The 25469-nt window shown below is 47.2% G+C and overlaps 1 protein-coding gene across 2 annotated transcripts in view; it reads right to left on the reverse strand.

The window, feature by feature from the left end:
• Nucleotides 1-21901, reverse strand: part of LOC119389742 (endothelin-converting enzyme homolog) — a 152263-nt gene extending 130362 nt beyond the window's left edge. The window contains exon 1 of one of the 2 annotated variants that reach the window (XM_037657118.2): nucleotides 21649-21901. The gene's annotated coding sequence lies outside the window, so the exon portion shown is untranslated. The remainder of the gene's footprint in view (nucleotides 1-21648) is intronic. The other variant, XM_037657121.2, reaches the window with a different exon arrangement.
• Nucleotides 21902-25469: the final 3568 nt, after the last annotated feature.

Genomic DNA, 25469 nt, shown 5'->3' on the forward strand with positions numbered 1-25469 from the left:
CGGGCCTCAGAGTCCGCGCCGATCGCATGGTGGCGCTCTGCAACCACGTTGGTTGCTTGCCCGCCACAGACTTGGGTCGAATTTGATCTCTCGCCCCTTCAGGAGAGCCAGTCCCTTCGCTTCTGCTGGAACAACCACGATTACCCCTCCCCCCATCCATCGAACCTAGCAAGCGATGTCCACTGCTCGATGAATACCTTCCATGCCTACACTCTGCGTTTCGATAAGAGCTCGCCTGCTTGCTCCAATCTTGCTTGTTTGTCTGTTTACTTGCTAAGTGTTGCTGGAGGCATAGGCGTGCACACGAGGGCGGCAGGGGTGGCGGCCGCCCCCCCTGATCACCAAGAAGGGGGTGCAAAGTCTGCCCGATATGTTTACTCTTCTTCTTTATTCAATAATGCGGACCTTATACAGGTCCAAGCAGAGTGAGGGCAAAAACAAGAAACAGACAAAGCAAACATAACAAAGCAAATAAAGCAAACGTACTCAGTTATGACCGCGGAGGTTTTGAACGATAATGGCAGCCGAAGGCCCCTAATGTTGCATTCCAAGAACTGTTCACTTCTCATCTTTACTGCCGGTTAACTAGGGACCAAAGGCGGGCCATTGTGAGAAGTCCGTCATCGTTCCATGTTTTTTTTTTTTTTTCAGCCACTGTGAAGCATGTTGTCCTTTGGGCTCGTCTAACGCGGGGGAGGGCGGGGGGCTAATATGAAACTTTGCCCCCCCCCCCCCTCCACTAAAGGGGAACCCGGCGCTGCCTATGGCGGGAGGGGGTAGTTTTCTGCTATGGACATCATCGTTGTTCAGCTCAAGACGGGCAGCTGAAGTGCTCTGCGGCAGACGTGGAACAATCAGAAGTACCGAGTGACCCTGGTGCACCCGCACACATCGACTGACAAGTCCCATGCAGTGTCACTAAGCTTAAGCGTATTTCCGCTAGAAATCGCCAGTGGCCTCGATCTTGAGGTTTCTTTTCTTGCAACTCGTGAAGCGCGGTGCCTGGGCACAATTGGCACACTATACCTCCAGTTCATCTACTTAAATACAACCAAGTTAAGCTAGCTGGCTAGCTTTCTTTTTCCTTTCTTACTTTTTGATTCATGTTATACAGCTCCAGCGTCAATTCGTCTTTTGTTTTTTTTTATATTTCCTTTATCGTAATCCCTTCATTTCTCGGTGCCGTGCCTTACCTGGACCGAACGTAGCGACAGAAAAAGCGCACTTCCTGAATGCGGGAGCAGGTTTCTAACAAGAGAAGGCGAGATCGAAAGATATAGTCCTCGTCACGTGTGAATTACAAGTAGCGCTCGCACATTGCCCGCATAAAGCGGTTGCCAGGAGGAAGTCTGCGTGTCTGGTTGTATCTTTTGCCAAGTATATCAACCAATTCAAGCAAGACTCAGCGCCTGCACAAAACCGGCACATATAATCCACTCCATAGAATGAAAAAAAAAAGGGAAAAAATGAGAAAATGAGTAGGAAAGAACACTTGCTTAGTGAACAGCAAAACAAACTATGCTCAGGTTGAAACCAGGACTTCAGCTTTCGCTAAAATATAGTTTGCTTGCTTTCTTTTTGGAAGAAGTATGTTCTTGATAAAAATAGGCCACTGGTGCATTAATATTCTATGTATGTACGGCTCTTCTTAGCATCCAAGTGTGCATTTGTGTTGCTGCTGTACTGTGAACGATAAACACCGAAGCCCTTCGGGTTGTGGGTTGTTTATGTCCTTCATGTAGGCTTGGAAGCAAAATGTAGCTGTGTATGTCAGCGACCTTCGGAAGGGAACCGCGCAAAGGCCCCTATACGAAGAGAGGAAGCGCTACGGCGACACACAATCTGACTAAAGGCCAAACTGTTTCCGTTTTGGTGTAGCCATCCGTGCAATCTATAATTAATCACGCATAGATCGGAAAACATAGCAAAACGAGAAAACGAGGTACGTAAATACCGGGCGCTGCCAAGACAGAACGCACGAGGCCAAAGGAATGGTTCTTAGTATGCCACATGCGCGTAAAATTATGCACTAATTGTGGTCTTACTTATATTAAAGAGAAGGAGAAACCATATTGTCCATGTAGATAAATGCGGTAGATATGAACGTACACATATGAGCAGAGATCTGCGGGTCTATACCGTAACACGGAATACGGAATACTATTCCGTGTTGGTCCTCCCTGATTGGTCCATTTTGCCTGTCAGTCAACCCGGCACTACTGCACTACGAGCTCATTTCATTAGCCATTTAGAAATATGTCAGGGCCCCCCACACAGGCCGTCCAAAGCGTGACGACACAGAGCAAACGGAATAGTACTTCGTATTCTGAATGCTCGCTCAAAATACAAACACGTGTAAGAGTTGGTGAAAACGCTCTGGGAGTGTCTCCGAAAAGCACCACAGCGGATAAGTTTAGACCAACGCGTCGGCTCCGGAACTCGAGAGGCTTTCTTCTTGGTTGCATCTATCTATCTATCTATCTATCATTCTATCTATCTATCTATCTATCTATCTATCTATCTATCTATCTATATATCTATCTATCTATACTATCTCTATCTATCTATCTATCTATCTATCTATCTATCTACTATCTATCTATCTATCTATCATCTATCTATCTTATCTATCATTATCTATCTATCTATCTATCTATTATATCTATCTAATCTATCTATCTATCTATCTATCTATCTATCTATCTATCAGCTATCTATCTATCTATCTTCATCTATCTATCTATACTATCCTATCTATCATCTATATATCATCTATCTATCTATCTATCTAGCATCTGTATGTATGTATGTATGTAGTATGTATGTATGTCATGTATGTATGTATGTATGTATGGTTGTATGTATGCACGACAGCTGTTTGCAAGCGCTAGAACACCAAAACGGGTGCATCTTAGCACCTCGTGCGCAGCACCTTGACGACGTCACGTTTTTCCCAGCAGCACTTCTTGACGGGGGAATTCTCGCGACCGGCCGGCCGTGCTATGTCATGGTGGCAACCGCAGGAAGCGCAAGATGAGAGCTAGACGTTGGCTCCCCCCACTCGAAGACGACGGCGACAACAACAACGTCCGTTCCGTCAAACACGACAACAAGCCGTGCACGCACCCACACCGCCCCCTAAGCCTCGCGTGTGGGCGGCAGCTGCCGCCATGCGTGCCTGCTTCCCAACGAGGCGCGTTTGTGTGTGTGTCGTCCACGCGAAATGAGCGTTTCCCTTCGTTTTTATCCTCCGTGCGGTATAACATGCTTCGTCAAGAGGGATGCGCCGCGACCACTTCAACGACGATCAATACCGCGATGTGGCACAATCGGCACTCGATTACTCCCGAGGCCCTCGTGCACGAATGTTCTGCTTCGGTGTGTACAAAAGCACCGACCGTGCAGCTGCTTGCTTCTTTGATTGGGCGACGGGAAAATACTGGACACGAAACAGGGACGCGTGATTACACCGCCCTGCTTGCGGTTTACTTGAGGCATGTTGTGCGAACAAGGCCGAATTTCCGTTATTTTCCTATACTCCGTACCACCAGAATGAACACGACACTCTCGTTCTTGCCGCGTTTTTTATTTTCTCCTTACATATCAACTGTGCGGGAGCACAGGGGGTGGGGTTCGACTAGGTTGGTTATGTGATAAAATCTGGGAAAATATAACAGCTTAGAAGCCGAACAGCCTGTACAACAGTCGTGACGACAAGCTATAGATGTCCTGGTTTCGGCATGTATAGCCCGCAACATTATCACCGCTTTTCTAGCGTTGCTTATGGTTCTACGAGGAAAGGAAAAGAAAGAAAGAAAGAAAGAAAGAAAGAAAGAAAGAAAGAAAGAAAGAAAGAAAGAAAGAAAGAAAGAAAGAAAGAAAGAAAGAAAGAAAGAAAGAAAGAAAGAAAGAAAGAAAGAAAGAAAGAAAGAAAGAACTAGATGTCTGCGAACCCATCTTTACTAATGAACAAATTGAATGTTTCTCATTCACTATTTACACTTATGTATAGTGCTCTGGGATCTAGAAGACCAAGGGTTACGAATCAGGAAGTCCATGTCATGCCATCTATTCTGTCAACGCATTTTCAATAAAGAATTAAACAAAAGATTACCTCATGCCCACAGGAGAATAACATTTCCCTATATATATAGCTTGCATCATCTTCCCGTGTTTTGTTTGAGGCTGGAATCCAGTTATTGAGGAATTACATGACCCGGTAGATTAGCAGGTGAGGTGTCACACTGCTATGCTCGAGGACGAAGGCTGGATTCCTGGCCTCGGTGACTGCATTTCAATGGAGGTGATGTGTAAAGACAACCGTGTACTTAGATACATACGCACATTAAACGGGCCGAAATAGATCTGGAGCCCTGCACTACGGCTCATCTCACAATCATATCACAACTTTCGCATGTAAAAACACATAATTTTAATTTCTAGGAATTCCTTATGCTTTTTCTCTTCTTCCTCTCTTGACTACCTAATTCTCCTTCGCTTCCAACGCGATTTTATTTTCTTCGTTGGCACGTCACGCTTGAACAGCGCCGTCGAACACACAACAGTGAATAACCGGTACCACACAGTAACGTAACACGAGTTTTTTTTTTTTTCTTCTTCTTCTTCTCAACCCCCTTAGATCAGGAGTAGGTGTCCTTCCTTTCCAGCACTGCATGCCCTTCCGCAAGTGCCCCGTCACCACGCGTTCGCACTTCTTCCTGTTCATTGTATGCATAACGCACGCCTCCCATCAGATTCCCTCGCACGCTTATCGCGTTCCGCACTTGCCTGTCCGATGCATATCGGACGAGGAGATCAAATTGCTTTGTTGCCGCGCCGGCGTCCTTGTTTCGATGCGCCCCAAGTGACCCGTCCGTAAACTCTGAACGTAACAAGGTGCCCTCTCCCACGCGTGCAACATTGTTCCTTTCACGCTGTCACTCTCTCTCGCTTTCGGTTTTCTTTTCATCCCCCTGTGTTCTTCGTGTTCGCAAACTATTTCCCCTCCCTTACTCTCGCATATCGATGCATGCGCCGATATGACGGCGCCCCGCCTATAATTCGTAAGGGAAACAAAAAACTGTTTTTCTTGTTCTGACATAACCTCTTTCTCTTTTGACTCCGCTTCAGTGCGCCTACATCTTAACTTCTTTTTATATTTGTGAACGGTTCTATTTCAGCTTTCTTCCTCTCTGAACACAGCACATGCGGCGCTTCCCTCCTCACCCGTGAGGTCATCCATTTCCTAGTGACATATACCAATTTTCGCTTTTTTTTTTGTATTTCCTTGTATTTCTTTCGTTTGCGGGGTTTCTTGTACCTCTTTATCTCTCACTCTTGCGTATCCATACGAGAAGTTGGTGCCATTATCCGTCCCTTCCCCACTCCTGCCTTTCTCGCCCTTTCTTTTAGTTCATATGTAAATGGCGCGTGAAAGGAAGTACCCGTTCCCTCCAGCAACCTCACCTTTCTTATCCTACCGCTCTTTCCGTGTCTTTCATTACCTTTTTCTTTCTTGTTACTAGGGTGTTCGTTTTTATTCTGGGTTTATGTTTCGTCGTTATATATCACAGCTCTCACCCGCTTCATCTCCCATCACTTCCGTTGCAGTCATTCGCATCTGTGCTGACTTCTAGGAGTCAAACGGGCAGCAGGCGTTGCACAGCCCAATTAGTAGCGATCTCCATCCTCTTCTTCCATCCTCGTCGTTCTTCTTCCTTACGAGCTTTTGTCTCTAAAGATGAAACAAGCATATTATCTGATAACCAAGGTGCATGCCGTAAGACAGCAATATAAGGACAGACAGGGACGTTAATCAGGCTGATGTGTGATTTGCTATCGTGTACGCGAGAATAGAGGTGAGTCGTAAAAAAAAAAAGAGGGAAAAGACAAAAGGAGAGAAAGTTAACTTGCACACTATGTCAGGTGCAGGGCGTCTATATAAGCGCTCTAAGAGTCTCGTGACGCGTTCGAGAGGCGGTTATTTTTCCAAAACTAAAGAGAATTATTGAATTTTGAACTGCGCAACTCGAGACACGCACGGCAGAGTACGCACGCAGCGCCGACTTATCCACAACTTACAACAACATTGACACTTGTCTAGTAGAAAGTATACAGTATCTGGGCATAAATGGCGGAAATGACATGTGTGGATTACTTCCTTGTTTCATTATGGGCAGCATGCGAGGAGCGTAGAACTTTTGAAGTTGGGTACAGACAAGAAAAGAGATATTAAAGCAATATGGAGTGCAAAAAGAAAGCAACTAATAAATACGAAAATCAAGATAAACTGAAGTACGAGTGCAAAGGAAAAAGATTAAATCATGAAAATGCGCCAGTTAAGAACCGGTAAGTGCTCAATAACAAACTTTTATAAGTTTATATATAGGCCGCATGTAGTATGTTGCTGCCTTATGAATTACTCAGGGGGTGTTGCGACATTTTCTTTAAGAGCGATCAGTATTCACCACTTATCGCTGTGGGCTGCTGGGATAGTTCCAGTGCACTGTTATTCTCGAACTGTGCCTTTGTCTAAAAGGTCACGCTTGAGATCAATACGATGCTTACGAGGTAGTGCTTTATAGGATCATTTTCTACTACAGGCCTCGACGCTCGTCTGCAGTGCTCATACTTTTTTGTGTTATGCGATTCGCTGCTCTATTTGTTATTTGAAAGCGTCAATTGCATTGAAAGATTCAATTGCATCTCAATTCATATTCTACTGAAGGCAACAGAAAGTTTAGAAACACCGCATTATCTCAATAATCAATTCTGCAAGGGGGCGAATTGCTAGCACGCTAGCTTTTCGCACAGTAACTGCATATTGTAGCTATAACTCCTCGGTCGAAGAAATTAAAGAAAAAAATTCTCTGTACGTACGCTGGCGGGCTTCGTTTTGCTTGCGTAAAGGTCCTTCAGTACTTTTAATATTTAATGATTTTGCTTGCATGCTCTTTCTTTCTTTTTTTTGTGTGGCCGTTTTTCTTCCCTCGGCCACGACCCTGCTTCAGCTCTTACATAATTTTATTACCGGAACATCGCGCAGTTTGCGCGCTTCGTTTTTAGCCGCTCTCTTGCTCTTACGTGCACTGCGCGTCGCAGAACGCCCATCTTCATTAGTCGAATAATCGATTACCACGGAACGGCGGTCCGAGCCAACAAAAACATAAAAGCCTCGCTGACATTATGCAGGCGACATTCGCGAACGTTTGTTCATGGCCGAAAGGCCGGCAACAGCGAAGCGTTCGTTCTATTTCCATCGCAATGTGTTTTATTATAAATGTTACGCTAGAAATATATGCAGCGTTTTATTTATTTATTTTTTCAGCTCGATAAACGACAGCTGTGTCATCGTAGTCAAAATGCGTGCCAGCTATAGCATAGTCTTGACGAGACTGGGCGTGCCATTTCGTCACACTTCGACAGGCTTGTTGTTGTTGTTGTTGTTGTTGTTGTTGTTGTTGTTGTTGCTTTGCAGAACAAATACACGGTGCGCTTCCTTACACGCAACACAGACTGTCATGATAAATGGCTAGAGGTATTCGACACCTTCAAGAAGATAAAGCTGCAAACGTGTTTAAGATAAGCATCCATGAAGGCCATGCACCAAGGTAGAGATAATGTTTCACAATAGCGTTTTACTCCCGAGAGAGAAAGAGAGAGTATAGGGAATACTACGAGGTTATACGGTTGGCTACCGTACACTCGGAAAGTGGGCAAGGGCACTGATCAAGAGATGAGAAGGAGAGGAGATTGAAGTATGCATGAACCCCCCCCCCCCCCTCTTTACACACACACACACACACACACACACACACACACACACACACACACACACACACACACACACACACACACACACACACACACACAAACACAAACACACACACACGCACACACACACACACACACACACACACACCGAAGTGTTTATCCTTCAATTAAAGCGCGAATTGAAGCACGCTTCAATGTTATGTTTTAGCCATGCGTGTCCTATCGCGTTCATAAGTTCCATGCAGACAGACTTCAACGAGGAACAAACTGGTCTTGACAAGGGTAAGAGTAAAGAAGAAACGAAGCCAAGCGTGCTTGGCTTCGTTTCTTCGCATCAAGCGCGCCCGCAAGTACACAGGTCAACACACTTGTCTAAAACACTGGAACGGCGCGCTCCGGACTGCTCTGAAGATGTTTGCCGATTACACCTGGTTTGAAAGAGCCCGAATTATATCATGCTTGCCGCTTAGGATGAATGCTCAAGCGAGGGCTATCTCAAAGTACTCGTTATCGGCATACACGGCGCCGGAGCGTGCCATGCCAGCGTTCTAGACGGGTGTGCTCACCTCTGTACACGCGTCTGTTCTGATCACGGCATTGCAAAACTGGTTGTGGGATCGAATCCCGACCGCGGCGGCTGCATTTTCGATGGAGGCGAAAATGTTTGAGGCCCGTGTACTTAGGTTTAGGTGCACGTTAAAGAACCCCAGGTGGTCGAAATTTCCGGAGCCCTCCACTACGGCGTCTCTCATAATCATATGGTGGTTTTGGGACGTTAAACCCCAGATATTATTATTATTATTTATTGCAAAACTGGCCCTGTGCCACTCTGTGTGTCACTCCTCAGGAAGAAAACAGAATGGAACGAGGAACGAGAGCAGCCGAGGTCGGGCGCCCTTTGATTGGTCTTAATCACCGTTCGTCGCCCGTGTCGTAAACGAAGTCGTCTTCAAGAGAAAAGGGGACGGATCAGTGAGCTTACAACAACATGGCCTCGCGTCGCTAGGCGCAAGATGCAATTACGGCCGGTAACCGAACACCGTCCGACGCTGAGGCCTTCAGACCCACACGCACTGCATCACGCAATCAGGACATTGTTATTCTCGAGCAGGATGAATTCGCAGGGGCGCCCACGCAAGAGAGTGATAAACAGAAATAATAAAAAAAAAACACTCTACCATATATGACCTCGTTAAGGCGAGTCATTACGCTACTCGATTAACCGCATTGCCGGTTCTTCATTGTGTCATTAAGGAGCCGACGGCGGCCATTCTGTACGTGCAGTGAAAGCTGACGCTGGGATGCCCACGTCGGATGAGAAGCGCGCGACAGAAGGATGGCGACGTGCTCGATGAGAACAAATGTCGAAGGAAGCGTGCTTGCGTAATCGACAGGCACGTGGCTCGAGTTAAAAGGAACGACACCTTATCGGGGGAGCGCCGCACCCCCCCCCCCTTTACGGTTGTGCAATTGCCGTAAAAATACGGTTTATAGGAGTCTTGGCAACAAAGAGAAAAAAGTTCGCCAGCCAACGTATGTCGTCATGATTTATAACCTTCCGTGCGTCCATGTCATTTCGTTTTAATGTCACGTACTATGGTATAGTCCAAATAAAGACCATGCTATATTTCAAAAAAAAAAAAAAAAGGTCGGCGCATGGACTTTAAATATCGACGCACAGTTTCCAGTGTCGACGTGCACCTTTCTGCGAGGCAACGTGGCGTTGCTTGCGTGTACGTCACGCGTTTCGTGCTCGCAGGTAGGAGAAATATGTGAACTATTGGTATGTGACTGGACTGTATATTGTTTTGTTTTTCGTGTCGCTATATAGGTGAATGGACCTCGTGAATATGTGATAATACTTATGGCTTAAGTGACTTACATGAACTCTCTCTAGATGTTCTTATACGTTTTTTTTTTCGTTGATGTGATTTTCAAGAATTGTGCTATCTGTCAAAGGGAGTGGCCGGCGCTATATAAAAGCGCTAACGTCTCTTAACAACATATAACTTAAAAAGGAAAAAAGAAACGTTTATGTCCGGTATAGCGTATAGCTTGGGACGTGAAGTGACTTTCTTTGTGCATTTTCGTTATTTCTATCATCCATTCGTCTCCTTTACACCACGCAGGGAGACTTACAGTTTCTGTCAAAAGTTTCGAAACCGCTCTGATTGATAGGGACTATCATGGGGCACTGTTTAAATGCTCGGAAGGCAGGCTTGGCACTCCGAAGATCAAGAGGGCGATCAGCGCTATTCCGGCCAATATAATTTGTTAGGAGAAGCAAAAGCACTGCAAGGAGCTCGTCGCGCTACCACGTGACAGGTCCGGTCTCTTTCGTAGTGGCCTGACAATGCTTTACAAAGAGTGAACTCGCCTCAGTGACGGCGCCAATGGGTCTACTAAAGGTATGTGATTCTGGCAATCGAAAGCAATATTGATCCCTACAAGCAACGGCACATAATAATAACATCTGGGGTTTTACGTGCCAAAACCACGATATGATTATGAGGCAAGCCGTAATGGAGGGGTCCGTAAATTTCGACCATCTGGTGTTCTTTAACCCTTCAGGGTTTTCGCCGTACATGTACGGCAGAAGCTTCCTGGTACCAAAGGGTTTTCGTCGTACATGTACGGCATAGCGTTTATTTTTAAAACAGGCGCCTTTTTCGATCATTTCTCTTGCTTGGCCTGTGCTTCCACACTTCGGGAATACGTGTAATTTTTTTCATGTGCCGATGTCTCTTCGTTGTATTTTTTTTTTCGCTTCCCAAAACGGCGCGCCGCCTATCGCTTGCCCATCCGAGCGCGTTCGCGGTGCAGCTGCTTTAAAGTGCGCGCCCTTTTCGATCATTTCTCTTGCTTGGCATGTGCTGCCACGCTTTGGGAATACGTGGAATTTTTTTCATGCGCCGATGTCTCTCCGTTGTTGCTTTTTTTATGCTTCGCAAAATGGCGCGCCGCGCGCCGGCTATGGCTTGCGCAACCGAGAGCGCCCGCGGCGCGGTTGGTCTCAAATGCGCATCTTCTCCCATTTCTCTTGCTTGGAATGTGCTGCCACGCTTCGGGAATACGTGTAATTTTTTAATGCGCCATTGTTTCTCCGTCTTTTTCTTCTTTTTTTTTGCTTTCCAAAGAGGCGCGGTGGCTTAGTCTCGTCAGAACGCGCGCACGCGGTCCGGCTGGTTTCGGTTTCGTCCTACGGGTGGTTCTCGCTTCTTGCGCCCGCAAAGCTGATGGCTGTTTGGTTTCTAATCTCTCAAAGGGTGACCGCTTGTTACTCTCTCGTTTATTGCTCCCCGGCGCGCGATTACATCTGTTTCCGTGCGGCGCTAAATTACACAAACGACGCCGCCGTGATTGCGTTTCCTGTTTTGGGGTCTCGGAAAAACTAACTACGTCTTGTTGCCGATAAGACGAAGTATTACTGTAGCTTTTTCACTCGTTTTGCTTTCCGGATGGGCGCACAACCATAGTTTTCTTCTGTGCGCTCACTGACGCAGTTCGCTTACGCTATGGAAGCGCGCGCTGGTTGCGCTACTGCCGGTGAGTCGAGCAGCGATTCTTCCGATGCGGACTATTCCCCAAGTGCTGATTCAGAAGCTGATTCGTTGGATTTCATTTCGTGAGACGAGGATTTTTTGACGAGTTCAGACTCCGATGATGATTTAGGAGCGACATCTGAAACGCGTGCGCGGCGAGCCATGCTTCAAAGACTATCACACGCTGAAAAGTTTTTTAATGTTAGATCACGAACGTTTTTAACCGGAAACGTACTGTGGTGCGCTTATTTTTGTATGTCTGTGAGCTATGTTTAATACAATGCATAATTTTTATTTATAAAAAACCGTGAAGCTTTTTTTTTTTAGGATTCTGCTTGATTTTACTATACGAATAAACCATATGTATGTAACAACAAAACTGATTTTTTGTCACTTTACGGTCACGAAAAAATATTTTAGACAATTTGTTTCTTAAATAGAATCGTCTGAAGAATTTATTTCAGCACTAAAAAAATTACACATTTTTGGACTGGATTTCTCGAAAAAATTCGACCCTCAAAGGGTTAACGTGCACTGCCATCGCGCAGTACACGGCCCTCTAGCATTTTGCCTCCATCGAAACGCGACCGCCGCGGCCGGGATCGAACCCACGACCTCCGGGTCAGCAGCCGAGCACCATAATCACTGTACCACCGCGGCGGACACATTTACACGCGTGCGGTCCCTTTGCACTGAACAGCTTACACGGCAACGATTATTTACTGCAACCGAACAGAAAGCTGTGTCGGTTTTTATCTACGCAAAGGCTTTTTTTTTCTTTTTCCAATAAATTTTTGTCCAAATTCAGCGCATGTCGCTTTCCCACTTTCTTCAGTCCTCGTTCCAGTCCCACTAGCAATACACTGTTTTTTTTTACTTCGTTTATTACTTAGTAAGGGCAGGCAAAGAAAAATGATCTGCCGTTGCGCATTCGGTGCTTAGGAACGCCATCCTTTACACTGTTTGCGAGATATTGAGCGCTCACAACAAAGAAAGAAAGAAAGAAAGAAAGAAAGAAAGAAAGAAAGAAAGAAAGAAAGAAAGAAAGAAAGAAAGAAAGAAAGAAAGAAAGAAAGAAAGAAAGAAAGAAAGAAAGAAAGAAAGAAAGAAAGAGAAAAAACAGCTATCACACGTTCGCTACATTTGATCTTATATTTTGCTAAGACGCATCAGCTGGGCAGTACATCCCATAATGAAGTCTACCTTTCACACCTCGGGTTCAACTTGTTTTTCTAGGCGTACACCACTCCACAGTCAGCGAGATGGGCGCTATCGCAACATCACAAAGAAAAATCTTGTTTCTTCAATCGGGAAAAACTACACAACAAAAACCGCTAGTACAAAACACTATGTTTCTCCGAAACATGTTTCATCGTGTTAAAAGCGGCCGCCGCCCGCTTCTTGCTCCTTCTTTTTCTTTCTTTCTTTTTTTTTTTGGTTACATACATTCCAAAAGAGGTACTTCGTGAACAAACTGAACTGCATTAAGGGACGCCGTGTATGGCGCTATAGTATGTAAGTAAAGTGCACTTTGTTCCAACCAGCTTTACTCGCAATCTACTTTCCTCTATCACATTTGCTAGCACCTGCGCCGCAGTAGCGTGCAGCGCTCAAGAAGCTACAGCAATAGCTTCGTCAAAGCAAGCCCACGAAAAAAAAAAAAAAAAGGGCCAGCGAAAATGCGGACAGAAAGCAAAACAAGAAAAATAAGGAAAAAATAAAGAAAAGTCGGAATCGTGATTGGTAAGTGTCGTTTGGTGCGACGAAAACGTTCGAACAGAAAAACCTTGAGCGGACTTATTGGCGGCAAAGGCACCGGCGCAGTATAACGCAACGATAGAAGTAGCAAAGAGATAGAGGTCACGAATAATAGAAGGGAACATAACCACATAGAAAGCGACCAAATGAAAAAACAAAAATACAACTACCAGGACAAGCGTCAAGATCGTGCGCGCCTACCTTGTCGATAACACCTGCTCGTCCCGGAATTCTTCGAAAAGGAAGAAAAAGACGTGAAAGAAGATGAAACGAAAGAATAGGAACGGCAGAAAGAAAGAAAATACGATACTATTCTTCGGGAAACGAATGCCTTCCCCCGACCTTCTTCGTTTCTTTCCCGCCCCGTTTTCCCGATGTTCAAATTGGAACGTTCGAATGGGCGGGGAGGGACGATCCAGCGAACCAAAACGTGCAGTTTGTCGGCGCCGCTGCCAGGCGAAAGAAGGAACGCATTGATCTTAAGTGGACCGCGGCTCGAACGTTTGCCGCGCCTTTGGTTAAAGCGACGTCTTCGTCTCTACGGCGCTGCGGGCTTTACTCTCGTGTTTTCGTCGCATAACAATGGTAAGCGGAAAAAAGCTTAGAGATCGAGGTCTCCGCCATAAAATTAAAGAAAAGAGTCTGTTTATCATTCGCCTCATCGATTCTTCGCGAGCTCTTACTTAGTTGTGAAGTTATATTTTTTTTTCTTTGTCCTCTCTTTCGATGAAGCTGTCAAATAAACCTCCTGGTACATTTTAATAAGAATTCTCGGAATTCCTGCCACACTTCGATAATAAACTCGACAAACGATGCAGCGACAGCTAGAAGGAAGACGTTTGTTTAGTGGGAAGGGACGGCATTTTTTCGATATTTCGAATACAAATCAATTACTGCGTGTTTTCTCCCGTGGGACTTACAAAATTGACGCGAAGGTCGCGGGATCGAATTCCCCCCGCGGCGGCCGCATTTCGATGGAGGGGAAATGCTAGAGGCCTGTGCACATTTATTTAGGTGCACGTTAAATAACCCCAGGTCGTCGAAAATTCCGGAGCCCTCCACTACGGCGTCCCTCGTAATCATGCCGTGGTTTCGGTATGTTAAACTCCAACAGTTATTATTATTATTACGAATTTGACGCTCATCACTTCCGCAGAGCACGCTGACACAGCCGTCTCTTCGCGCCTCCTGGGAGCACCATCGTCACTGTTTACCATGACTTGGACAACGTACATCGCTGAAGATATATTTTCGATGGTTTCTGTGGTAGGGGTGGACAATCCAGTTTCGACTGTGACGTCACCCACGCTCACATGGTTTATTGACGAGTGACGTCATTAGACCACGGGAGGTGTCATACACGCCCACAGGCGCGAGGATGCCGTTAGCGCAGCGAATACGTACGCCGGACAACCAAAAATAAAATTGCTAACAATGTTCCGCTGGCTTGATTTGAACTCTGGGTCTCCAGAACCGAAACCCGGTGCTTTAACCGCTACTCGACTGTCTTTCTTTTTTCTTTAATTGCCGACTTCGATATTTGAAGTTACGCATTACAAGGCATAGAACGTGTCGGCCTCGCTTTGGCTAACCTGAGATCTTTTTTTTCTTGCCGGTGGCGTAGTGAGACCAAAGCTGTACTTGATGATTTGGTCTTGCTATGCCGCTGGTACATACGTCGTCAGGCGGAATAGAATGGATGCCTTTTAAAGCAAGAAGGAAGGTTTTGATTTTTGAAGCCCAGAGCTCTCTGCCGCAAGACAAAAATATGCGGGAATGAATATTCACGACAGAGGCGGAGCACGCATACGCTGTTGCGAAATTCCGGACGCGGCTCAGCATACCCCAATGCAACTTTACTATAATCACCCAGCAAGTACAGTCGGAACCTTTCACTTTCACTTTCTTGACGCACCGCGGTTAAAACCAGATAGAAACGTTGACTGATCAGCACTGTGGATCAAAGGGATGTTAAAATATTGGTGGCAATAAAAGAATTATTATTATTATTATTATTATTATTATTATTATTATTATTATTATTATTATTATTATTATTATTATTATTATTATTATTATTATTATTATTATTATTATTATTATACTGTGAATCCTTCACTAGGGTTACTACAGAGCACGGCAGTAAATGGATAAATAGAATGCACAGCAGAGTGATGCTATAGAGCGTCATCATTTTCCGGTGTCCAGTATTCCCTCTGCTACAACACGTGTGCGGGCATACGAGGCGCCGGACATAACTAGTCCTTGCCATTTACGAATTTACATCGGGCAGACAGATGCAGACAGATCTCTGGTCAGTTTATTCCCTACTGACCAGAGATCTGTCTAGAGCCAAATTTGACGCTCTGTTTTCCGGTACGATATGCCACACGAGTATTGCGAATTCACGAGCGCGGCACGTGCCAAACATTTCTCCCCTGGAGCTACCTTGCCCTATTCACGCTTTGCAGGTCTACGTCTTCTGCAGGTTTACGTCATGACGTAAAGTCACGTGATGACGTCATAACATTAAGTCATCACTTGATCACGTGAGTTTTCTTTCCGTAGGGTGGTAACGTCGCTCCCCGAACGAAGTCGAATTTTTGGCTTCATGAGTCATATAATGCTTCCCTATTAAAAAGTGATACCCGCAAGAGATGACGCCGAGCCATAGGTAACCGCGGCATGAGGCCTCACGTGACGGCGCATATAACGTAACGCCTCCGCACCGAAATCAACTGTACATTTATACTGTCTCTGTAAGTCTTAATACCATCGGTGCTACCTTAATACGTAACCAACGACAACCGGCACGTCTGTGACCGCACGCAGTTGTTAACGTTATTGAACGTAGATAACAACAGTAACTTCGTAAGTATGAGGAACAAAACTGAGAGGCCTCTTCATAGCGCTAGAGACCTTTAAGGACTGCACTGTAGAGTGGATGAACACGAAACGTTTAGACGAATTCCGCATGGTCACTTCCCCATCGCCTGAAGCCGCATGTGTATCTACGGCGCGGCAGTGTTTCGAAATAGAGTGCAGGTGTCGCCACGCTACAGGTACACAGCGGCGTGTGCCAACGCGCGTGTCATTGCCCGACCTTTACAAGCGGCGCTCCTACACTACGCCGCGAGCCATATACGCAAAGAATAAACAATGGAAAAGATAAATGTAAAACAAGAAACGAAACCGGGAGAAGTCAAGTACGCCTGCGTGAGCGCATATGTCGCGGTACCGCGTATTCGGGAGCTCATCATCTGCGGCTCGCCGATGCCTCCCGGCTTGTCCTCCATTGTGATGGATTCAGTGTCGGCCTCGCGAATAACGAAGAGCCTGTGCGCGAAGTGCCGACGCGCTATACCTCTAGCAACGATATAAGAAAGAAAGAAAAAAAAAACAACAGGAGCGAGGTCGAATGGCGTCTTTCTCCGCACGACGTCAGCGGAGCGAACAGCGCCGTGTTAGCCAAGGTGAAACGAACGATGAATGCGAAGGCTTTCGTTCGTGTGTATGTGCGAATGGGCGAGGCTTATAGACGCCTGCCGAGAGTGGGCGCTACCGTGCGTCAGAGAAACGGTAAACGGACAATAACAAACGGCCTCGGCTTACTCAATGCGTTTCCTTTTGTTCCCCGCGGGAAAAGATCCGCGCAAGTGCACACGCCCCCTAATAGAATGCATACGCCGCCGCGCTTCTGTCATTCAGACTTCCAGTGAATAAAGATTAGTTCACTCGGAGCTTCTTTTTTTTTTTTTTTTGTTCCTGTAGGCGTCGCCACAATCCTTCAGCTTGCTAAGGTATGCTCACCGGCACATTTATTCGCGAGAACGCTTTTACGCCAGAATATTTCGTAAGACCAGGTTGCAGACAGCGAGATACAGGGTAAGTGCAAACGTATATATGTATGTAAGTGTGCGTAGGCGAGCGCAGGTTCTTCATTGGGGGGGGGGGGGGGGCGATGTTTCACATCAGAACCCCCCCCCCCATTCCCCCTTCCTTCCATTGGTAGAGTCCGGAACAGAGCAAGTACCGCAACGGATGTAAAAATGAAAATGAAGCGATGACGTTCTTCTCACAACGGCCTTCCTTTGGTCCCCGGCTTTCTGTGAGGAAAGGTGCGAAGTAAACAGTTCTTGGAATGCAACATCAGGGTTACCCGGCAGCCATTATTGTCAAAAACTTGCATGGCCATAACCCTGCACAGTGAGCAATGACGGGACAAGCCCGACTGAGTGACGGTGTGGGGCAGGCTAGGTGCTCCCCGTTAGACGGTTCGCCCCCCTTCGCCCTCTCTGCGCAACTTCTATGTATGTATGTATGTATGTATGTATGTATGTATGTATGTATGTATGTATGTATGTATGTATGTATGTATGTATGTATGTATGTATGTATGTATGTATGTATGTATGTATGTATGTATGTATGTATGTATGTATGTATGTATGTATGTATGTATGTATGTATGTATGTATGTATGTATGTATGTATGTATGTATGTATGGTGTTTGCGTGCGCCTTCGAAGGTGGTCAGATATGGTGATGACAATCTATACACCTATACGAGGGCATAGTATAAAGTGGCAAAGAACCTTGTTTTGAGCTGGTAACTGCTGTCACAGAAATTAAAACAAGGTCAGAAGTAAACTTAACTTTCCCAGCTTGTTAATGCTTCTGCACGCTTTTATAGCTCCTCCCTTACCGTTCAATAAAGAACACAGTTCCTGTTGTGCGCTTGCGCTCTCGATCGTCTCTGCGCTGTTGCTATGCATGTTTTAATGCAGGATTGAACTACCCATATCTGTGTGCAAGATTTCCAAACTTTCCGTCTTTCTAACACAAAGTACTGCGATGTTGATGCGCGCGGGTGTTTCTTGCATTTGTTCTGATTAGAGACGTCACCGAGGCTGCTTACGTAACAAGGGCCGCGTAAGCCGCTTAGAAAACGCTGCACAACTCGCAACGCAAATAATCTGCTGTTTAATTCATAACACTTAATGAACCAGCAAGCAAGTCCAGGACATTTATAGAACATTGCTGCACCTGTTCGAAATAGTTGCTTGCGCCCGCGTTATAAATTTTGCTGTGGTGCGAAGACAGCAGAGTGCAGCCTTGCGTCGGTGATGGCCTATCCCTTTTACAATTACCTGCCTTCTAATGAAGCAACTAATTAACAGCTTAAGCACGACTGTTCAAACCACCCCGAAACGCCAGCATGCACCGTGTCCGCACACGTATGCACGCTCTTCCACTAAGTAGTTAGACAGAAAGAGGGGCTTTTAATTTAAAGCGCTATTGATTAAAGATTCGGTTCCTGGTTGCCCCTTGATGTGCAAATAGCAACCGTCTAATGAAACGGTCTTTTATCTACGAGCTAATTTACCGCTGTCATCGGCGCTCTCTTGGGAGGCGTAGATTCTTGGCGACACGTCTGTGCAGAGTACCGCTGCACCGCATTTAGCATTCGTAAAACAAGTTTTCCGGTTTGTTTTTTGTTTCTTTCAATTGTTATGCTGCCACGACGTAGTAGAATAGTTAGGTGCGGTGCAGTGGTTGCAGAACCGTAGCGGTACTGGAGTGGTCGTGCCGCTGTATGCTCGTGCGCGCTTCCGCTTGGCAATAAATAATAAGTGTTCGTTATTTGTAGTTCTGTGCATCGCATGACTGTTAAAGAACGAAAGAGGGAACGTGTTAGGGGCTAGTTTATTTGTTCGACACAACCTAATTAAACCAAAAGACAATGAAGCCAAGGGAGGCATAGGGTACATTATTTGTAGCTTCTAACTGTATTGCAGTAATTATGACTAAACGGAAATGAATTAGTGGATGAAAAAAAACAACTTTTTTCCAATAGGCACCGAACCTATAACATTCGGATAACGCGTCCGATGCTCTGCGAATTGAGCTACAGCTGCAGTCGTTTTGCCGTCCACTTTATTGTTTAATTCTACGTGTATATAATCCTGCTGGGAGTGTTAGCTAGGGCCACTCGTAGCCATGACGGCGAGTGTGGAACACTCTTCTTGTCAGCCGGCGTCACGTGATCCTTTTTTTACAAAATGGCAGCTTAGGCCGGGATTGTAAGATAAAATCAACTCGCGTGAGACAAGAACATTTAGGATCTTCGAGAGAGGCCTTTGCCTTACGGTGAAGATACGTCATGATGCTTATGACAGGAATGCTGGGCATTTTAGAGACGTTGATTCTATAGATCCGTCGCTTTCAAGCAAGAACTAATAATAATATCTAGTGTTTAACGTCCCAAAACCATGATATGATTATGAGGGACGCTGTAGTGAAGGGCTTTGGAAATTTCGACCACCTGGGGTTCTTTATCGTGCACCTAAATCCAAGTACGCGGGCCTCAACCATTTTTGCCTCCATCGAAAATGCAGCCACCGCGGCCTTCAAGCAAGAACTATGTCGAGAAAAAATCACACCATCTCCGCTAAAGGGGACCATGAGGCGATGCGATGAACGTTCCATGAAGGCGGACCACGAAGGCGATGCGAAGTATGGATGAACCCCCCCCCCCCCGAAAAAAATTTCTGGCTACGCCCCTGCTTCGCATCTGAAAAAAAGAGGGTCAAAACAACATATAGGCAATGAAAATATTGCACTTGAGCACACTCGCCAAGGCACTTGAGAACTGTCGTTCGCTCGCAACCGCGTAAGAGCGAGTGAACGTAGCTTAACCCATGAGCGGTGCGGACGGAGCCTCTTGCACAAAAGCTGTTGGGTTTCTGCAAAGCGCGTTTCTCTGTACGACATCAAGGTTATGCCAAACAGCCAACTTTTCACCGACAAGAGTGTCGTTGGCATGCATGCAGTAGGCAGTTTCTCTCATCAATGGTAAAGTGTAGTAAGGTTGCGCGAAACGACGATAGTAAGTTTTAGCGTGTACTACGCACTTTTTTTAGCTCCACTCTCCAACAATAAACAAATCAATGCGTCGATGTATAGCGCGGAGCTGTGAACTTGCGTCTGTACTGAGTAGCTCGGTGATCCATCATCGGCGTTTACAAAGGGAGCCGCCTCTCTGAAAGCGCGGGCGTGTTTTCTTTCTCTATTCTTGCCTTTATTCCTGCGTCGGGAACGTAAGTGTGTCGGAATATATCGCGTTTAAACAGACAGGTCGGGAGAACAAACGTCAAGAAAAAACAACAAAAACAAACTAAAGCACGGGCTGCACAATGCAGAGGCTGCGGCGTCAAACAGAGTGCGTCGTTCGCGGTGGAGCGCCGAGAAAACAGCGGCCAACGCCAACAACCGCCGCAGCAACCGCAGACGCCGCCGCCACACCTGTCGGGGCGAAGGCGTGGGGGAAGCTAACCACTCAAACCCCGGCGGCCCGCGCAATATTCTGGCCGGGCTCCAAGAGCCCAAAGGGGGGAACGTGTCGAATGAAGACCTCTGCAACCAGTGCGATAGCCGCGGGCAGCAACTGGCACCGGCTTCGGCGAGGATAAAAAGGAGCGATGTCTTCTTCTTCTTCCGATATGGCATGTTCGGGCTCGCGCTAATTAAGATTCGCCGCGCTTTGTGTCCCGCGTACGGGAGGGTGAAGAGGAAGGAGAGGTGGCAAAACGGGATTCCCGGCGGCACTCCGCGTCGCTAGCAGAGCTTCACGAGCACACAAACAAGCACACACGCTGGGAAACAATCGAGCTGTGTGGCCGCTGCTGATGAGGAGGGAAGAGGCGACAGCGAGAGCGCTGGAGGCAGCAACCCTCCCCGATCTCGAGTGCCCAGAAATCAATACCACAGCCTGTTTCGCACGTATGGCCAGGTACGAGCCCGGCTGGAAAGAAGAAGCACGCCACGGACGATGCTCGAAAGAAAAGAAGCCAGAGCTCGGTGCCGCGCAAGAAAAAAAAGAAGCGCTTTTCTCTCACAGGCGCGCGCGCTCCTGGTTAAAGACGCGTCGGGAGAATGTAAGGCATCTCTGTACACTGATTCGGAGGGCGCGGTAGCGGCAAAGGGACAACCCCTATTCCGGCGCCCCGATACGATTGCAAACAGACGGCCTACGGCGTTTATGTCGCCGCACACGCCCAGCTTGTTGTTATCCCGCCCCCTCTATTTGTTATGCCGCGTTTATGGAACTGCTGTCGCTGAGATGAATCGCCTCTGCGAAGCGCACGCGCGCACAGCGCTGCACGCGACTGTTTCTGTGGACAACACGATCTAACGTGCCTTGCAAAACCGACATCCTTTAGACGCCGTTTAGCGCAGCGATTCCATAGACACCGCGAGGTCGACGCCGGCCACTCCTTCTTTCCCGCGGTCATTGCTCAAATAAAGAAGACACCAGCGCTAGGCAACGGGGTTGGTGCATGTCTTTCTAGACTTGAACTTCAGAAAGAGATAACTGCGACCACGATATGACGGCTCATATCGCTTGGGAAAGAGTAAAAATGCAACCATACCATGCAATGCACAAGTAAGCATAGGGACGGCCGGGCCTTTCAGGCCTGACCAAGACGACCAGCAAAGGTTGTAGGAGACAACAGCGAGACGTGCAACAAAATAGCCCGCAAAACAGCGGCGGCCGAGTCGCCGGAGCCCTCACCGTGTCGCGAAGACGTTGCCACGGCGACCGGATCAGTCGCTCGCCGGTCCGGGGTGGCTCGTTGCTGTGTTGCACGGCCAGAAGCGAGTTGACAGCGGCGGGCCGCGCTAGCGCAGCTCACGCGGAGGAGGACGCATCGCCAGCCGACCACGGCGTCGTTGCTGAGCCCGCCATTCCGCCGCTGCTGCGCGATGCGAGACGTCGTCGAGAGCGGCGGCGTCGGGATCACCGCCGGCTTTGAACCGCGCGACATCTGGAGGAGCCGACGGCAGGCCAACGGCCCGCGCCTAGGGTGCGAACCCGCGAGGGGGCGTCAGGCGCCCGTACGCGCCTCGTACGACTTCGAGGAAGCGTCTTTGCCGAGCCATGTGTTTGGCACGATGCTCCCGCGGCTCCCACATGAAGTTGTACGCGGTGGGTGGTTTGTTAATGAGAATGTAATGACTCGGGTTCGACCATCTTGGCAAGCTAAGTTCGGGTGAAGCTACACGCTAATTAAGAGAGTTCGTTGAAATCCGAGTCGAGCTTAGTTCGACGTTGCGAACGCTACAGGGGCCGGTTGCTCATAAGCAATTTTTTTTGCTCAAGTGAACACGCGCGCGCACACACACACACACACACACACACACACACACACACACACACACACACACACACACACACACACACACACACACACACACACACACACACACACACACACACACACACACACACACACACACACACACACACACACACACACACACACACACACCGCTCAAGCGTAAAGGACGCACAAAAAAACACACAGCCTCTTTTTCACCGAAAGACATCGCGTGTACTTCGCCGCGTGGCGCATCTGTAATACGGTGTAGATAGCTTTGGGAACTGAAAATGGAGTAAGGCACAAGACACTCTTGCCGAGTTACTGTTTTTAGTGAAGTGGTTATTTCCGGGGCCCTGACGCTATCAGCAGATTAAGAACTGGCAATTATAGTGCACTTTCGTTACACCTACAAGCGAAGCCACGAGGAACAAGGCGCCGACAGTGACAGCCGATACAGCAAAGGAAAGAATAATCATCCGGCCGTTTCCCTTCTAGCTTCGTGCCAAAAACGGGTAGATGACATTTTTTTCTTTCACGAATACTTGTCTACCTTACCAGAGGATACAAAGTGCAATTATTCTGAGAAGGAAATGAATGAAAGTATCTCTATAAACAAATCCGCGGTTATCCACATCCACATCCACGTTAGGGAGCACTATAATAGATTCATCGCGCGCACACTGGCGCGCAAGCGGGCATGTCAAGTTATTCTTTCGTATTTCGCGGGCATCTGTAGTAAGCAGAAAAACCCTAATACTTAAAGGGGTCATGAATCACTTTTCCAAGTAATGATCTAATGACCTCCGCATCGGAGTTTACTGCCTCCCGAATCGATTGCCGCAAAAATTTCTCGAATCTGTCAAGAATGAGCCGAGTTACGGGGTTTGGGCGCACGCTCTCAGCGCTTTCTCTCTTTTCCCGTGCCGACGAGCGCACTGGAAGCTACACGGGGAAGGGTGGCACGGAGGAAAGAAGTTACGTCAGCGCGCATCATGAAACGCGATCGCTCCCCCGCTGTGATTCGCGTGCGCGAGCGCGGCTACCGTGTACTGAGAAGTGCGGCGTCGGCAAGTAGCGGCACCCTGTGGCAAGAAGCGCATCTGATCCGAACGCCGCTCTCGATTTATGTCGGCTATCGGCCAATGAGGATGCTGTGTCTTTTGCGACGCGGCGATGCAGATCGCGACGTCAATCGGCAGACGCCCCGCCCACCGACGAGAGTGAGAACGGCCTCTGTTTGAAGAAGGCGCCTGAGAAAACAGCAACTTCGCGTTACGCTTGTAGCCTTACGCGGCGCGCACGACTGCAATATTTGGGCTGAGTAGTTCATAGCCGTGTCAGCTTTCCGCAGGATGTGTTTTTTCAACAAGCCCAAGGGGTGCTTCATGACCCCTTTAATAGATAGAAAGTTAGAAACTTTCTAATCGGACGTTTCGCAAACCGATCTACAACTTACTCATAGGAATTTTTTCCCAGCTTCGTTGCTTCAAAAGTTGGTTAATTAAGCAATTAATCAGAAGAGAGATAATTGTCTGACTTACTACAGGCAATAGTCCGTAACATCCATTTCGTCGCGTCGTCAGTGAGTGCAGTGGCATATTTTTTAAACTCTGCCTAAAGATAGCTGGGGCACCCTGTATAGACAATAAATACGTTACGATTCATTGAATACCGCAGCGCTAGTCAAGTGGTTAGAACGTGCACCTCCAGTGTGGGGGACACTGGGTTTCATTCCCAGTGCCGCCCCACACCCACCGGATTTAGATCCATAGCTCTACACCTTCCAATATAAACCCAGAAAACGCCTCGTTGGGTGAATCTGATCTTCACGCTCAGCCAAGGTCAACGACGGCGGAGGAGCTTCAGTGAAAACACAATTGCGGCACGTTCGCGAATACGAAAGCGGCTCAAGATGATAGAGAAAGAGAAATGTTTTAATGAAAAGCTGGAGATGTTAGCCTGGCTATTTTCCTGACGTGCTAGCCCAGGTGCTGGGTGATGGGTGATATGTGGTTATCGGCTCAAGGTGAATATGTCGTGCCGCCGTGGCTGCATCTAAGTTCACTGCGCGTTCGCGTCTAGCAGCGTCTGTGTTCTCTCGTAGTGCAACACGTTGACTCCCTTGTCGTGGCGTGTAATCAAAGCGTGTATAGTATACCTCTCGCCGCCCCCGCCTAAACAAAGACATGCAATAGTTATATCTACGTAAACCAATGGTCTCGTCCTTTCCCAAAGCAAGCAAAACCGCTCGACAAACAGTTTATCCGCGTTCAACTACGACAAATTTCAGAAATTTCAGAGCACAGCTTAGGCATATAGTATTTGCTTGCTTTCGGAAAATTTAGTTTAAAGGATATGAAGGAATTCCGAAGATATTCGATGTGAGTTGCGCATGATCAGGCCGCTCGCACAGCTTATGAGATGTGCAGACAAAATTCTACTGGCAGTTAAGAGAAAGTACGGGGGCTTTTAAATGTGGCATATGTTTGGAGTGCCTGTGAAGATTCGGCTCCAGGCACGATACGACTACGTTGATCAGTTGATTCGAAAGGACAGCTGTGTGTAGCTGTCCCATAGTACCCGAAATGCAAACTGTCAGTGTGTAGGGGCATGTAAGGGTGTAGGTCCTTTTGTCACATGATACGGTCGTTGCTGCGTAAAAGTAAACAGAGGTGCGTGAATACTCGAAATTTTGAATTGTGATGCTGCAGCAGGCGGGGTTATCCTGGCCTAAATAGCCGACAGTTTTTCCACCTGGGCATCACTGAATTGTAGGGGTCTGTCACCATGTGTTAAACAGCCGTGTCTCGTAGGAGGGCAATAATTCGTTGTACGCTCTTCCCCGTTGGCGCGGGAACTTCAGGAGAAACGAGGAAGGAAGGAAGGAAGAAACAAGCGGAAAGACAGGGAGGTTAGCCAGTTTTTAGACCGGCTGGCTACCCTGTGCTGGGGGAAGGGGTAAGGGGGATAAAAGATGATAGAAGAGAGGTGTTACAAAAAAAAGGAGAGCAAGAAAAGGAAAAAGAAAAAGAGAGGGGAAAAAAAGGAAACGAGAATATGACACCACTTAGAGTCTGTCTCTAAGACCAGTTGTCCGCAAGAAGCGCAATAATGCTTTTAAAGCCTTCTGTGCTGACGATGGACTCGGCCAAGTTCCCAAAACCCTTTGTTCCGACAAAGGGCGATTGTCAAGTTTATCTAGCGCATTAGAAAGTTCTTGTCTTGACGCACT

The sequence above is a fragment of the Rhipicephalus sanguineus genome, chromosome 4, assembly GCF_013339695.2.
Source record: "Rhipicephalus sanguineus isolate Rsan-2018 chromosome 4, BIME_Rsan_1.4, whole genome shotgun sequence".
Classification (NCBI taxonomy): Eukaryota; Metazoa; Arthropoda; class Arachnida; order Ixodida; family Ixodidae; genus Rhipicephalus; species Rhipicephalus sanguineus.